The sequence below is a fragment of the Mus musculus genome, chromosome 9 (assembly GCF_000001635.26).
Source record: "Mus musculus strain C57BL/6J chromosome 9, GRCm38.p6 C57BL/6J".
NCBI lineage: Eukaryota > Metazoa > Chordata > Mammalia > Rodentia > Muridae > Mus > Mus musculus.
In genome coordinates, this window is record NC_000075.6 from 23,048,772 (window position 1) to 23,065,888 (window position 17,117).

A 17,117-nucleotide genomic window follows, 5' to 3' on the forward strand; every position below is an offset into this window, starting at 1 on the left:
TAAAAAAAAAACCTTGCAGGTAAATAAAAAAAATGCTGTCTAGAAGTTTATTGAGTTATATAGACTTTGGGTCTGGTTAGTTCTGTTCCCTACATATATGGCAGAGACTGGGATGGTGGAGCAATAATCTGGACTGACACGAATGTCGCTGAGATGTCACATGCTTTCCCACAGTGTTATGAAGTTCAAATGTGTGTGAAGACATTTTGTGACCGCCAAGCCCCCACTGAACACACCAGCTTCTCACCTTCAGGACAGGTGTTGCTGAAGTGACAGAGAAGGACATTGTGGGCAGACGTCTGGGTGCCCAGTGCTGAACAGTAAGCAGGGGATGGAAATGGAGAGGATGAGTAGAGGCTTTAGTGGGCTCGGAGCCAGAGGAGAGCGAACTCTGATTTCTTTACCGAGTGGGCATAGAGGGAGAAGCTTCTTAGCACCCAGCAGTTCCTGCATCTGGAAAGCAGCATATCCTGGAGTAGGCATTAGGTTGGCTGTCTCTCGGAACAGCACAGAGCTCAGTGCAATGAGAATCTTCAGTGTCCTGGGGGAACATGGAGTGGAGCAGGTGAGGGCTTGTGGGTGCTTAGTCCTTGAGGAGAGGGTGACTCCCGTTGAGTTGAGAGTAGGAGCCAGAGCAACGCTTTCCAGCTCCATTTCAGCGCAAATGTTTCAGAACACAGTTCCCCAGTACCCAACTCCACCTCTTTAGAACATCAAATGATTGGCCTGGGAACTTTATTTCTTACAAGTTCTGGGAGCCAATGATGATGACAAGAGACTGGAAGACACAGTGAGGGAAGCTTGAGGGGACAATGACCACATGGCAGGCATTAAGCAATCCTTGGTGTGTGTTATGCGTCTCTTCCAGGTCCCCCTTCTTTCACAGGCAAGCATAGCTCCAGGACCCATGGAAACACCAGAAGAGAGAGCACATCCACTGGTCCATGCAGGCTGGCCAGCAGAGGTGTTGGGCTACTGGGAACCCAAGAAGGCTTTGATTTGGAGAAGTGGGGATACTTGAGATCCAGAGGCACCGGACTTGTGGGTTAAGCCTGGGTATGTAGTCGCTGTTTAGTTCTTCTTGCCATTTGCCATGAATAAGACAAGTACTTACGGAGAGATCCTGGTCTTGGGATGACTGCTATAAATCCAGTAGGCACTTTCCACTACACTGATGTTAAGGGGTCCTTAGCACCCTGAGGCTGGGGCTGCCTCTCCTTCTTTTCTTAGAATGAGGGCATTGGTTTCTCTACTTTGAACTGACAGAGACTTCTTGTGTTGGGTCTGGGAATCTTTCAAATGATATTAGAACCTAAACATGTTTCCCCCTCCACCCCCCACTGATTGCTTTGTATTGAACTTAGGGCCTTAAGCCTAAAGAGGACTAAGCAATGCTCTTTGACTGAGCTACAAGTTTGGCAAACCTTAGCATCTCTGTATTCTCACAAACATCTCTGTGCTCCGAGACCTGTGCTTGGCAGTCTCTTAGGGATGGGAATCTGCCTCTTAGGCAGGGGTGAGGTGCAGTTTGACTTGAGATTGAGACATGAAGGCAGTACATCACCACCCTCAGTTGGGAGTGAGAGCAAGTCTAGACAGTCTTGCTTTCGAAGTCTATGCAAACCTCAACTGCACTTGCCAAGAGCCTGTAGGCAGTTGGCTACTACTGAGCTCAAGCCTAAGTGTTTGGATAGTGACGCCTCTTGTCCTCTGTGGGCTCCCATTCAGTGTCCAGACTGAAAGCATAGCTTTTGTATCCCTGGAGTCAAAGCCCAGGTATTCTCGTGCCGCTAGATCCAAGGCCCCATCAGTCAGGATCTGGCCTATGAGTAAGCAGGCCTGGAACCATTACTGGACTATGCATGTCCATCCCACACTGTGCCTCCCACACTGTGCCATCAGGTCTTGGAAGGCTCTCTTCATGCTCAGCATGGCTGTCTCTCACTGTCTTATTCTGCAACGAGACCAGACCAATTTAGAATCTCTGATTTGGTCCTAGAACCAGAATCTCTCAGTTCTGTTGCCTTCCTGGAAAGAGGCCATCCAGGTCCCAGGCAGCAGGAGCTAGGAGGAAGGAGCCTGCTGCTCCTACTGGTGGAAGGAACATTGGCAAAGCCTTGGTGGTTTGGGTGGTTTGCATGCAGTGCTGACACAGGCAGTGGGACCAGGCCCAGGCCAGGCTCTCCACTGCTGCTGCTGCTGCTGCTGGGCTTACGAGAAAACTTGCATTAGGGACAGTCACTCCAGATTAGGGCAGTGTCCCAGTGGGACAGGATTTCTAATCTAAGGGTATTTAGAGGCCAAAATCTTTCATCTGAGACGAGCCAGATGTTGTTTTGTTAGATCTATTCTTCCATCTTTCTGGCCTAAGGCAAATGGAAATAACAGAGCTGCCTTGTGGAAGGTGACAATGTACAAGCGTACATTAAAGTCCCCGAGAAATCCTGCAGCAAGAAAATCCATTTCCTTTCACTCAGGACTGTTCAGTGTTACTGAGCTATGGAATTTCTTTCCTGGAGTTTACTGTGTGCTTCCTCTGGGAACCAGGATTCTGTAAACTACCTTTTGAGAACTGCTGTTCTAAGAATTTGATAATTCCTCCCTTGCCCCTTTCCAGAAACAAAATAGAATAAAAACAAACAAAACTGTATTTGTGCTTCCCTGGTGAACCACATGGGAGTGTTAAGATCCAGATACAAAGATGTTCTTTGCTATGCTCTCAGAGCTAAGCATGAGCAAACAGCCAGTGCTCCTGCGAAAGGATGCACCCCTTCTGCTGTGGTCAAGGGATGGATGTGCGTGCTGTCTCCAGATGTGTGACTAATGCAATGCCACCACCATCATTTGTGGTAGAGTTTTCCATATATATCACAGTAGTTTGGCTGTTTACCAATGGATTGGAACTGGTACTTTCAAGGAACTAAGCAACTGCTGTCCTTAGCATCTCCCTAGCTTAGAGTCTCCATGGCCGTATCTTTGCCTTCCACATCAGTCTTCAGCAGCAACCCCCACCCCCACCCCTGCCACGGGCACTTTCTACTTCTTGTCATTTCTAGAAGTTTCTCCATAAGAGACAAATATCTCCCTCTCCAGCTTGGCCTCTTGCTCTTCAGCCTGCTTTGCACCTTCAGTTATTTTAGGAGCTGTCTGGCAACCTGAATCAGCTCTCTCATCTGAATATGTTCCCATGACGCATGCCTGACTCTGTTTACTTACTGTCCAGGCCAGAGTTTTGTGAACCATGCTTTTACATCTAAAACACATTCACACGAATTTCTGTCTTTCAAAAAGAAAATCAGCAACTGGCATCACTCTGGGTCCACACAGCATCTACCATTTCGTGGCATCTGAACATCTCTAGAGTAACTGTGAACAACTTTCTAACATCATAAATTCTGAATAGCAATGCCCATTGGGTCCTCAATGCTAGAGAGCTCTCTCAGCCTCCACTGTGACATTTTTTTATTCCTATCCTTTTATACTATAGTCCACCTTTATGCATAGCTTTATGTGTCCCAAGTCTCCCTTTACATGCCTGAAGCTGCAGCTAGCACCGAAAACCCTATGTATAACCCAGTTTTCAGCCAATGTGATAACTGAGGTAAGTGACCAGCTGACGGTAGTGTGTGCCGCACAATCAGTGAACATGACAGTAGCTTCCATCCTGAGTGGGACAAAGCAGGGATGTACAACAACATATCAATCCATAGAGCTACACAATTTTAAATGCACAAGATTGTGATTTTTTTCTATTTCATATTTTATCTAGTATGTATGCATGTGGGTGGGTGCACACACGTGGAAGTCAGAAAACAACTCATGGGCCTTATTTTTCCCTTTTATCATATGGGTTTTTGAATTTTGGGGATCAAGCTCAGGTCTGCCAGGCTAGACAGGAAGTGCCTTTTCCCACTGAGCCATCTTGCCACTTGCTAGTTTCCTAACTTAGGGCTTAAGAGTGATGCTATCTATGTCATTATTATTATTTTTTTTTGAGGTTCACCATAGGTACTATTTTTTCCTACTTGGCTTGAATTGGAGTATAGCACAAAGTAGTTTCTAATATAACACATTTTAGACAAGCCATACTTGATAGAGTAGTATTTAAAATCCCTGTATTCCCAATTTTTTTTTTTCAGAAAAAAGCTTCTATTTGAAAACTAAATAATGTTTGTTATAACAAATATCCAAACTGTTTTCAAACACACACACACACACACACACAAATATATATCTTATTTTTTTTAATTTTTGAGACTATAATTACATCATTTGGAGACTATTTAGAGACTACTTGGAGAAAGGTAGTTGTTTTTTTGAAGATTCACTGTATTATTTTAAGTGTGTGTGTGTCTGTGTGTGTCTGTGTGTTCATGTATTGGTGCCTGTAGAGGCCAGAAGAGGGCACCAGAAGCCTTGAGCTGGAGTTAGCAGGTGGTTGTGAGCTACCCAGCACAGGTGCTGAGAACTGAACTTACATCCTCCATAAGAGTAATTCACACTCTTTTTTTTTTTTTGGTTTTTTGAGACAGGGTTTCTCTGTATAGCCCTGGCTGTCCTGGAACTCACTCTGTAGACCAGGCTGGCCTCGAACTCAGAAATCTGCCTGCCTCTGCCTCCCAAGTGCTGGGAAAGGCATGCACCACCACACCCGGCCAGTAATTCACACTCTTAACCACAGAACTGTTTCTCTGGCCCCTCTTTGGTTTGTTGTTGTTGTTGTTTTGTTTTGGTTTTGAGACAGATGCTAACATTGCCCATGTTAGCCTCCTACTTACCATATAGGTGAGAATAGCTTTGAACTTCTGACTCTCCTGTTTCTATCTTCCAAGAACTGAGATGACAAGCACACCATGCATGATTTATGCATGGGGGTAGAACCCAGGACCTAGTGTGTGCTGGGAAAACATTCTACCAACTGAGCTATATCTCCAGTCTAGGAAGTACAATTTCAGACTAGCCAAGTACATTGTCACCCAGCAAAATTCTGGGGTATATTTCATACTTTGCCCTGAGAATGAGGAAAATGTATTTTGTGTAGATCTGAACACTAGAGCTATTAAAAGGTATATCTCCTACTATAAATAAAATGTTGTGGTTTATAGCTTAGTTTACTGCAGTTATTATGGCAGTTATTATGGAAGAGACATTATACTAATGGACATGCTGCAATAATATGTGTCATCCTCTTTTTAAATTTGACCTTGTCAAATAAACTTGTTGTGTCTTTCTCTTGAATGAAGAAAGATGTTACTCTCTTACTTCTACATTAAAAAAAAAAGATACTGTTGGTGTTAGAGAGATAGCTATTGGTTAAGAGCACTTGCTGCTTTTCCAGAGGACCTGAGTTCCATTCCCAGTACCCACATTGGGCTCACAACCACCTGTAATCATCACATTCCACTCCATGACACCATAGGCTTGTTCAAACATATGTCCATGGTGGCTGTACTGGCTGGTTTTGTGTGTCAACTTGACACAGGCTGGAGTTATCACAGAGAAAGGAGCTTCAGTTGAGGAAATGCCTCCATGAGATCCAGCTGTGGGGCATTTTCTCAATTAGTGATCAAGGGGGAAAGGCCCCTTGTGGGTGGGACCATCTCTGGGCTGGTAGTCTTGGGTTCTATAAGAGAGCAGGCTGAGCAAGCCAGGGGAAGCAAGCCAGTAAGTAACATCCCTCCATGGCCTCTGCATCAGCTCCTGCTTCCTGCCCTGCTTGAGTTCCAGTTTTGCATCCTTTGGTGATCAACAGCAATGTGGAAAGTGTAAGCTGAATAAACCCTTTCCTCCCCAACTTGCTTCTTGGTCATGATGTTTGTGCAGGAATAGAAACCCTGACTAAGACAGTGGCCATACCTAGACATAGCATAATACAAAATACATTTAGTCCAACTTCAAAAGTCCCTATAGTCTATAGCAGTCTCAATAATGTTAAAAGTCCAAAGTTTGAGGTCTTTTCTGAGATTCATCTAATCACTTTACTGTAATTCCTAAATCAAGACAGGAAACCAGCTGGGCAAACTCCAAACTTTGCATCTCCATGGCTGATGTCAAAGCAGTCTTCAGATCTCCAACTCCCTTTTCATCTTTGTTGACTGCAAAAAAAACTTCTTTCTCTTGGCCTGGTTCCACTCCCTGTTAGCAGCTTTCTTCAGTAGATAGACCGAGGCTCTGCTATCTCGAATATCTTTGGGTCTCCAAGGCAACTTCAGTGTTACAGCTTCTTGTTTCCGTGTCTGGGATCCACACATGATCTTCTGGGTTCCTCCAAAGGGCTGGCATCACTTCTCCAGCTCTGCCCTCTGTAGCACGCTAAGCTCAGGTTGATTCACTCCATTGCCACTGCTGTTCTTGGTGATCATCTATGGTACTGGAATTTACAATACAATGGGTTCTTCTGCTGCAACTAGGCTTCACCAATAGCCTCTTATACGCTCTCTTCATGGAGCCAAGCCTCAACTCCTTTGCATGACCCCTTCAGTCCTGGGCCATGAACTGCAACTGAGGCTGCACCTTCACCAATGGCCTTCCATGGCCTATCATAGTGCCAAGCCTCAGGTGTTCTTTATGATTCCTTTAATACCATATATTTTATATTTTTTTCCCTTTCTAAGCTTGCTATGCTTATTCAAAATGCTTGTTCAAAACACAGTGGCTCATACCCATAATCCCAGCACTTGGGTGGTTGATGTAAGAGGAGTTCATGGAATTACATCAGAGATGATCCTGTGCATGTGTCTGTAATGTCATTTAGATCGCATTAGATGAGGTGGAGACTTTAAATGTCAGTGGTAGCATCCCGCAGGCTGCGAATCTAGACTGAGTAAGAAGAGAAAACCAATTCTAGCTTTCTCAAATATGTTTACAATGTGACCAAACTGCCTCAGGATTCTGTCACCACGATTTCTCTGCCATAGTGAAATGGACCCTCAAACTGTGAGCCACAGTAAACTGTCATGTCCCCACGTTGTTTTCATCAGAGCTGTGAGAAAACATAGGTACAGCCTCTGTGATAGGTAAAAGTTTTTAACTATAATGTGTTTGAGTAGTTAGTCTGCTCCCCAGCAGGGAGGCTCGACAGTCTCTGCAGTGAGCTGGCGGCTCTGTTTGCGAACTGCTCTGGGATGGGTTTCTTCACATGTTTTGTACTGTGGTGGAGTTATTTCTGTCACCTTTCTGTAAGCTTTCCAGGGTCATGTGCGAGGGAGTGGCTACAGTATACCTGGAGAAACCCCAGTACAGGCGCACCTTTTGGAGTCTGGATGTATTGTGTTTACTCACGTGCCTCGTTAGACCAAGCAAGTTCTAAGGACAGACACAGACAAATTGAAACTCAAGCAGAGACAGATAGGAAAAAATGGCTCGTGTGTGTGTGTGTGTGTGTGTGTGTACATGTTTGTTTGTTTGTTTGTTTGATACAGAGTTTCTTTGTGTAGCTCTGGCTGTCCTGGAACTTGCTCCATAAACCAGGCTGGTCTTGAAATCAGAGATCTAGCTGTCTCTACAATCTGCTCAATTGGTATGCTACTTATAGGTATGTTCTAATACTGACAGTTTGGCATGGAAAACCAATGGGTGAGCTCTTCCCTGGGGAAGACTATTTCTCTTGCTCTTAGCAGTCCTCAGTTGTCTGTAGTTGTTTGTGTAGGATTGAGGCCTCCTGGACTTTTCCTGATCCACGTTAGCCATGTCTGATGGTGTTGTCCTTGTTCTTCTGTGTTTAGACAAACATGCTAATGAGATTTTATGGGTGTAATTTCTGACGTTTATAGACACAGTCTCACTTTCTGTTCCTCTGGAGTTTACAACGTGTATGCCTCATTTTCCATAATGATCTCTGAGCCTTGGGTACAGGAGTTGTATTGCAGTTGGTTACTGGTCTCCACAATTACTTATTTTGATTGGCTGTGGTATTCTTTAGAGGTCTCCATCTACTGCAAAAAGAAATTTCCTTGATGAGGGGTGAGAGCTACATTTATTTGTGGGCATGATGATACATATTTAGAATGTGTTAGGGTTTACACTGCTTTGCTGAAGTAGCAGTTGTAAGGTCTCCTCTAAGATTCATGACATCACTATACCCAAGGGGTTGGTTAGATTTCCAGTACCAGGCATTGTTTCCTCCTTGATGAGAGAGGGTCTTAAATCCAATTAGAGGGTCATTGGTATGGATGCCACCTCTGTATCCTTAGAGCTATCATGCCATGCTGGTCCTGGTTTTGTTTATTGGCATCATAGCTAGGCAAGACAGACAAGCTAGGTTGCATCTTAATGTTGGAAGGTTACATGGCACTTTCTAGCACCGTGACAACTAGTCCTCTGGGAGGAGGCATTCACACCAGTGCCAGTGCGTGGCCTCTGGGCCCTGTGCCTGAAGTGCATGGTGTCTTCATTAATGGGGGCTTGCCTTCTACCTCTGGGGGTAACCAAGGGCAACAGTAAAAGGCTGTAATATTTGGGAGTCTCTTAGGCAAATCTCGAGAAAGGCATTCTAAGACCTGATGTTGAGCTTTTTGTTAAATGGTCTTTGGCTCTTGAAGGAGCATTGTTATCAAAAATGAAAAGACTTTCATTTAAACTATGTATGTGCATTTATACACCAAATTACACACATGGTAGGTATTTTGGGGCAATGTTAATAATAATTCCTTGTGACTTATTCAGACATTCATACAATTATTTATTCTCCTCTTTCCTTCTGTATTTATCTCCCTTCTCTTCCTAATTAGAGGACTACTTGAACCCTGCTATTTCTATTTTTTAATTTGTAAGTATTTATTGTTATTTGTCTGTCTGTCTGTCTGTCTGTGTTTTTCTCTCTCTGTATATCTGTATGTGTGTGTGTTTTGTGTATGCATGCATGTGTGCACGAGTGTTCATGCATGCATGTGAGTATAGCAGACTCTAATGTCCAGAGGCATCAGACACCACGAAGCTAGAGTCAGAGGCAACTGTAAGCAGCCTTATGCAAGTGCTAGGAACCAAGGAAGTGTTCTCAATGACTGAACCATCTTTCTAGCTCCAATATTTGAGTTTTTTTTTTTAAGTTCGAGATCTTCAGTTTTATAAATATAATTTTACTAGGCTGTTTTTTATGTGTTCCTCAAATTTGAATTTTTGGATGAAATTTATGATTGTTCTTATAAATTCTGTATCCTGGGCTTTATCTAGGCAGTCTCTGTTAGCCAACTTTTCTGAGGGCCTGGCAGATTTGGGAAGGGAGATCCTGGTGTGATCTTTCACATTGTTGGTCTTTTTGCCATGAGACCTGGACATGTGGGCTTTTATTGTTAGTTCTGTATCTGTGTGGACATAGCCGGTTGGGGCAGAAGAGAGGATGTGAGGGTGGCTTGGGTTTAAAAGTTGGGAATGGCTTGAGGGGAATGAAGTCAGGTGGAGGATGCACAGGCTGTGCCTCCTGATCCAAGCCTCGAGTATGGGAGAAGTCTGGCTAGGTGGTAAGGTCGGACATGGTGTGAAAGTGGCTGGTGGGTTGGGTGACAGGTAGGATGGGTCCTGTCAGATGTTACGAGGTTGGTTCCAGTGCAGGCAGGGGCCATCAGACTAGGCTGGAACACTGAAAGTGGTACCTAGGCTCATTGTGGAAGGTTGGGGAGGTTGCATAGAAGACAGGGTCAGGCAGACTTATGGGGCTAGACTCTACGGAAAGATATGCAGCATCTGGCTGGGTGGGAAAATTCTGAACTAATCTTTAGGCTTTGGCTCCACTTCAACTCATCCCTAATTTCCATCCCATGATAGGACTGCTAGACTGAGGCCACTCACTGTGGGAGAAATGTGGGTTAATGTCTGCCTACTTCCACCTGTTTCTCCATCTTAGCTGCTTCTTTCAGCCTATCCCTTCTCAGGACTCAGGTGTAGCCCTCTAGACTTTAAGACAATGCCCACAAAAGCTGGAGGTAGGCGTAAACCAACAACACCAAACTCTGCAGAAAGCTCAGCACAACAGCCACTCATTCTGAGCTGGCAGGGCTGTGGGACAAATCTTGCTGGTGACAGGCTGCCCTGGAGCAACTTACACAGCAGCTTAGCAGCATGTGTCCTCTGCGTCTACTGAAGTTTTGCCCGGTAGAATATCTGACTCCTGATTTATCCATCCAAACACAGGAAGTCAAAGGCAGAGCCCAGGATAACTGCTTCCTTTCCAGAGGAAGGTTCCTGGGGAGCGGGCACGTAAGAGCACGCTGGGGTGTCGTGCTGGGAAGATGCTGTTGCCTTCTGTTTCTTAGAGAAAGGCTGGCTATCATGGAGAATAAGAGGGTGCCTTAGAAGAGCAGTGCAAAGAAACCCCACAAAGGCACGAAAGCAAGAAACGTGGGCAAAGGCATGCTGAGTCCAGGCAAACAGACTAGCCATCACCATCCATATCAGAATGTCCTGGGGTCCTTGGCAAACTACATAGGCTCATGGCCTTCATTGCCCTATAAGCAAAATCTCTGGTGCATCTGAGAAATCTGCCACCCAAACATGTGTGTGAATAACTCTACTATGTCCCCAGTAGTCTAGAGTTCAAGGATTCACAGGACTACAAGGCTCTGCTTTCCCCAGAATAAAAGTCTACTCTAGTAAAAACAATGAGAAGCAGAACATCTCAGCTCTTCTTGCTTTACTCTGCAACTTGACTCAGGAAGGCCTGAGTTCACATCTTGGAAATGCCTTGGTTCTTTCCCTCTAATTCTGTTTTTCTGTGAGCATCTGTATAGGCTGGGACAATGTCCTAAGAACTTGGTATTAGGGCAGAAAGTACCAGGTAGCCAACTCTCCTTTTCTTCCTCATTCTCTCTTTCATCAGATTCCAAGCATGCAGGCCTGAAAGCTATGACACCAGAAGGAAACCTCACGGAGTAACTTTTGTGTATTCTGCACACGACTGGCCTGGGAAAGGGGTGACTCACTGTTCCCCGTAGGCAAGTCTTCAGTCTCTTGGAGTGTTCTTTAAGTCTTTTTTTTCCTCTCTGTATTTTTAAGGAGTTGGCCAGGTCATTCATTGGAGCTGGCACAGTGGGATTGGCTCCAAGGGTAGCTTCAGGGACAGCAGGTGAAGAGGGCATGGGATGGCCAAAGGGACAGAGAGCCTTTGATTTGTCTGCTGCTTCTGCCCACAGGGAGCCTCTTGCCATCCTTCCGCCTCTCTCACCATTTGTCTTCCTAGATGTTAGTAAGAACAAACTGAAACAGGGCCAAACAGAACAAAATCAAGGTAGGAGGAGGAGAGGGAGGGAGAGGGAAACCGAGAGATGGAAAAGAAAACAATTCGGAGACGCTGGCAGAGACAGCATAAAACATTCCTAGACATGAAGGAATAAAGTACTAGTTAAAAATAAAACGTAACATCCTTGTAAGATAAGGTATGTGAAATGAAATGGGTGGTGTATAAGATAAGAGTTTAGAAGCACAAAGAAGAGGTAAAGTATAAAGTTGAAATTCTCATGCAGCACAAAGAGAGCAGAAAGTGAAAGTGGATGAATTTTGCTGTTAAATCCAAGAATTCACAGCCAGCCTAAATGCCTTAACACTCTAGACATCTTCTAGAGTTGAGTCCATTGGGGCAATAGTAGCTTTCCAATGGCTCTTGTATGCATTGAGGTGGCTTCTGTGGAGACTGAACCCAAGACTTTTCACGCGCCCGGTAGTCATGGCTGTGGTGCCCAGCTTCCTGTCTGCAGGTAGCTTTTTTTAACCTATGACTCCAGCATTTGATCTGCGTGGAGAACATATGGAGGTCCTTGTGTGTTCTGCAGCTAAGCTGGAAACCTTGAAAGCACAGCAGGATGGTTGAAGGCAGCCCATGTGCCTGGCAGAAGGCTCAGGGCTGCCAGCCCAGGGCACAGCACAGCCTCAGTCCCTCTGCCTCAGCACACAGTGAGCCTTTCCTTTGTCTCACTGGGTTTTCTCTGTGCTGTGAAGCTGAGCTCAAGTGTTACTTCCTTTGGGATTCTTTTGTTGACTCTCAGCAGGGTTGTATTCATTTATCCCAGGGTTGGTTCAGCTTGACTTTCAACTCCACACAGAGCAGAATAACTGTTGAGTTGCTTGTCATCTCCCTGAGTCCAAAACTCAGGCACTTCTGACACTTGTGGAAGGGCAGTGACAATAAGGCTCCACCCATCTGTTTTCCACCATATCCTTAATGACCCTGCGAAGTAACCTCCTTAGCCAAATTGTGCCCATTGAGAAGCCAATGTTTAGTCTTTGAAAAATCTCCATTAACTTCTGTCTTAGTCTGTTTTGTAGATAACGACCTCTTTCTGGAAGGATTTGCTTTTATTAAGAGATTCTGGAAGTGGGAAAATCCAAGGGCCTGGCATCACATCTGTTGAGGACCAGTATGCTGAATATCTCATGGGAAAGAGCAGAAGGAGAAGAAAGTGGGGAAGAGAGAAAGGGGGGGGGGCAGACTTGCTTTTATAACACCCTCCTCCTGCAATGACTCAATCTATATATGAGGGCAGAGGCCATCTCTCTGTAGAATGGTACCATGGGATTGTTTATGACATGCAAACTTGGAAGGACACATTCATATCACAGCAGATACCAGTGGGGCCACAACTTGACAAAGGGTTAAATAGCTTTCCTAAGCTTGCCCACCCATTTAGAAAGTCAGGAGTCATTTCCCTAAAGGCCCAGCATATGCTGAGCCTAAGTGCCTGTCACTGTCCTTTGTCTCCTTGGCACACAGGGGTGATTGTCAAGCAAGCTTTTATAAAGGCCTTGGGATCCGTCTGCCTTTTCTTCTTTTCCTCTGCTAACCCCTGCTATGGTGCTGCTACTTGGAGATGCGATGTTTACATCTTTACGTCTCTCCTCCCTCCTTCTAAATAACTTAGTGTGTGTTAGAAAGATCCCCAAAATAAACAGAGGCTGCAGTAAAACTTTCCTGGGAATCTTTCTCTGAAGGCAGTGGACTGTAGGGGTTTCCAGTTGTTGCAATGTCTAGGGTTCATTTTTCTGCTTTGGGAGTGGAATGTATGGCTTACACAAACACAATTAAATGCAAATTACCCGTGGAAAGGCAGCCACTGGCCATCTTTTAGTGTGAAGAAAGATACAGTTTTGTGGGGCTACAAATAATCTGGAAAAAAAGTAAGAAATGGCTCAGGCCTTTTCCTTTGCAACTGTTCATTTAAAATGCTACATTCCCAAGGAAGTTGATGTTTTATTTGTTTATTTTTTTTGATTTGTGAGTGTCACAGAGCATGAAATCTTATTTTAAAGGCTCTGTTCTTTCTTGAGAAATTTGCCTATATTTTCGCATTCTCAGATTCCATGTTCAGAAACCCGAGGCAGCTTCTACCTCTTTGGGGACATTTTTGAGCTCTTTAAAATATTCTAAGATTTCCCCCCACCCCCCCAGCTCTGCTCAGGGACAGGACAGAGTGCAGGCAATTTGTTGTGACACATAATGAGTTGATTTATTCAGCGATTGTTGAAAGCAGCCTCCACATTTTAAACACAGCATACTTCTGTACTTAATACCCAGGCTGTCATCCCTGTGTAACTGGTGCCGGTCATTTGAATAAAGCACCAGATGGAAACCACTTCCCCGTTATTCCTTTCCCATCACCTAAATGTGAACAGCAAAATGGGAAGCCATTTTCCATGGCTTCCCAAACAATAATAACGATAACAACAGTCTGAGACTTTTCTGCCAGATACCTTCAGATGGCATGGCGTTATAATGGCCGTAACTACTATAATAGGCCTGTTTTACAGATGGCAGCCGAGCCAGATCAAACCCTTCATTAGTCCTTCTAAAAACTGTCATATACTTTCTCTTCTTTATGGTTCAAAACACAAAAGGCCCTTTGTGCCTTTAGAGACTGCTGCAATTTCAAATAAAAGGAGAAGCACATTAGCTGCTATTATGCATGGGCCGTATCATCAGCATAAAAATGAATTTGTAATATTTTGCCACATGTGATGTATTATTGCTGGGCTATGTAAACAATACTGGGTCTGAAATTGAGCCTCAGGGACTCCCTTTACAACTGACAAATTGAGAAACAAGGCCATCAACTCTCACACATTGCATCCGCTGAGTTAAATAACTCAGCCAAGATCCATTTCCAGCGCAGTCTGAGATAATCTCTGTCCTGTAATAATAAATCATAGTCGAGGGCATTGGGTGCCCCAGGCAGATCTATAAACCTGTAAACACTGCTATGCTACACAGTTCTGATCTTTCACAAAAGCTCGAGCCAAGTCATTCATGGGTTTAATCTCAGCACTGGTCAGGATTACATTCATGGCTCCTGACTGCCCAGCCCAAACAGCCGTGTTGCTGTTTGGAAGGAGATCAAGGTTGCAGACTCCTCTTTTTGTTGATTCTTCAATTTTCTAAGCTGGTGGATTCAGTGAGGGCTGATATCTGCCCTGGGATCAGGCCGCTGGTGGGAGGGAGCAAGCTGGGGGCAGTGCTATTTGTCCCCAAGGAAGGAAATGGAGCCAGATGGCATGGTAAGCTGAGTTGCTGAGCAAAAGATCCATTGTCACCAGACCACAAGTGAAGGTTTTGGCAAGAAATAGCCTGGAAATGGTGAAGCTGCATGGGTCTTTGTGTCTTCACTTTGCTTTGGTGACATGCACACACTCCTTGGGGTTTAGTTGTTGGATAGGTGGCACATTCACCCACACAAGGTTGATGCTTATACCAATTCTGCTTAACTTACCAAGGGATTGCATCCTGATAAGTCAATCATGAACTGAGAAGACAGTGAGAGGAGAAGACATTTATTCCACCTAACCTGTGGGGCATTTGTATGTGACTGAATTGTTGTTCAAATTGACTGGTAGACACTTCTTTGTCTATATTTAATTCTTCAACCTACCCAAATGGTCATAACTAGTTCAGCATTTCTTAAGGTTTTGCTTAGCTGAGGATTCTAGTATACACAGCTGAAGGCCAGAAACTGGGGAGGTGGATTGATAGAAGAGACCAAGGAGAGAATTTGAAGCTCTGTGTGAGATACACAACTCCTTGTATGGTTAATGCTGGATAAAGAAAGAATTAGCGTTTGTTAAACACATACTAAATTTCAGTCATCACACTGTCTGCCTAGGACTTGCTATTTTGTTTATTATCCACAGTAATCTTGTTGGATGTTACAACCCTTTCTTAAACAGAGAGCAAACCAAGACAGAGAGAGGTTATGCGACTTGCTCAAATAAACTCACACAGCCAACTGAGTGCCAGAGCTGAGGTTGGAAGTCCTGTAAGTGTGAGCCCGTGAGTTTTCTCCAGTGTCTCACTACCTCCAACAGCGCTGTGTTAAATGAATAGATCACCTTTGTTTTAAAGCTGGAGAGATAAATAGGATTTGTGCCAAATTCAGCTGATTAGTAGTATGCCTGGAATTCTATGTTGAGAAAGATTCTTATTGGGCAAGATTTCCAGCTGATTAATGATGTCTGCCATGTGTACTGCTGGGGAGGATGGTAGAACACTCTTATTGGCCAAGATTCTCTGGTTGATTAATGATGTCTGCCAGATGCTTTGCTGGGGAGGAAGGGCAGAACAGGGGCTCTTCATTTGCTGGCTCCTCTTCAGGTCCCTAGGAGACACAGGGTTTCTCCAAGCAGAACTGTGCCTGGGTGAACCTTATGCTGAGCAGCGATGTGGACCAGCATCTGACCCCATGGCCATGACTTGGTAGCAGAGTTTTATTCATATTCTGTTGGGAAGAGAGCCATGGAAAAAATGTCTTCAAGTTGCCATGTTAGAAACTAGAAAGTGACCAGCCAGCACATTCAGTGTTCATATTCTCAGCTAACAAGCACACGGCAAGGCACTTTGCTCTTAAATATGCTATTTAGAGAAAAGTTATTTTCTCTTTTCCTTGCTGGTAAAATGAGAAGCCAGGGAAGCCTGAGGGTTCCAGCTTGTGTCTCGACTCTGTGATAGCGTGGTTGCTCATGGCTGAAACATCCCATTTCAAATGCTAACATGTACACGAGCAATTCCAGGGCGGTAGCACTCGGTGTGAATGAAAAACAAGACCACTTTTAGTTTAAAGAAAATCAAAAGCTTCATATGGTCATTGGCAGTAGTAGAAGAGATTAGAACTCATGACGTTAATCAATTTTAACAGTTAGAATATACTTCCTTCCAGATACAAATGTTAAGACATCAATTAAAAACAAGTATGTTTTCAGACTACTCTAAGACTCAGTTTTAGTTTCATTTCCAGTTGTCCTGAAACACAGCAGAGCAGATGTGTCTGTAAGAGTTCAGCTGCTGAGACCAAATGTTGTGTAAAGCCTTAGAGACAAATTCAGTTCCAGTATAGACTGGAGTTTGCTCCACTGAGGATCAGTGTAGGCGCTGACCCTTGTTTTCTCCGCATGCTTCCCACTGTCTGCTGAGCACTTCAATTCAAGGACCAATGGCCTACAACACCTTAGAAATCAAAACTTAAAGAAAAAAAAAAATCAAAACTCAAGGGTTCAGTTGCAAAGCATGCTGGTTTTTTGCTTGCTTCCACTAACACAAGTAAGATTTTTTTCCCCCTTGTTACAGTAAGTTTAGAAGTGAAGGTATTGTGGCAGAAACAATTCTCATACATTATTTGTACATAAACGAACCCCAGAAATCACCCAATCCCATCCACTTCCAAATTTTATCCTTGTCCAATTCACTTCCAGAGGAGTTGTCTCAGATCATTGTTAGATCACGCAAACATTCTGACAATATTGGAAGAACGACTGAGCAGAGCAGCGCTTGATAGATACACGGATAGGTTTCCGTGTTAAATTCTGACCAACTGACCTTCAGAAAATGAAGAGTGTGGGAACTAGTGAAATTTGGTAATCTGCAAAAAGGAACAGAGGGCTGAATTCAACTCCCCAGAAGGTGGTGGACGAGGCTGGGATGTCTGCCAACTGTCAATCAAGCCCAGTATAGGATAGGAGCTCCATTGCCAGACACAAAGTAGAGATGGTGTTCAGCCCTGCAGCTTCCTTCCTTGAGCTGTGTCTGGCCTGGATCTAGAGATCTTGGAGCAGACAATAAATCTAGCCCATGACCTTGACTTTAGTAAGTTCTCACCTTTCTAAATCAAGTCTCAGAGAGACTCAGAACTTAATGTGAAGGAAGATAA

The 17,117-nt window shown here is 44.3% G+C and overlaps 1 long non-coding RNA gene across 2 annotated transcripts in view; it reads left to right on the forward strand.

Moving 5' to 3' along the window:
• Positions 1 to 17,117, forward strand: part of Gm36743 — a 151,173-nt gene that overhangs the window by 52,338 nt on the left and 81,718 nt on the right. For both annotated transcript variants that reach the window (XR_379189.2, XR_870584.2), the window contains 2 exons: positions 175 to 320; positions 869 to 1,056. This is a non-coding gene — a long non-coding RNA (predicted gene, 36743). The remainder of the gene's footprint in view (positions 1 to 174; positions 321 to 868; positions 1,057 to 17,117) is intronic.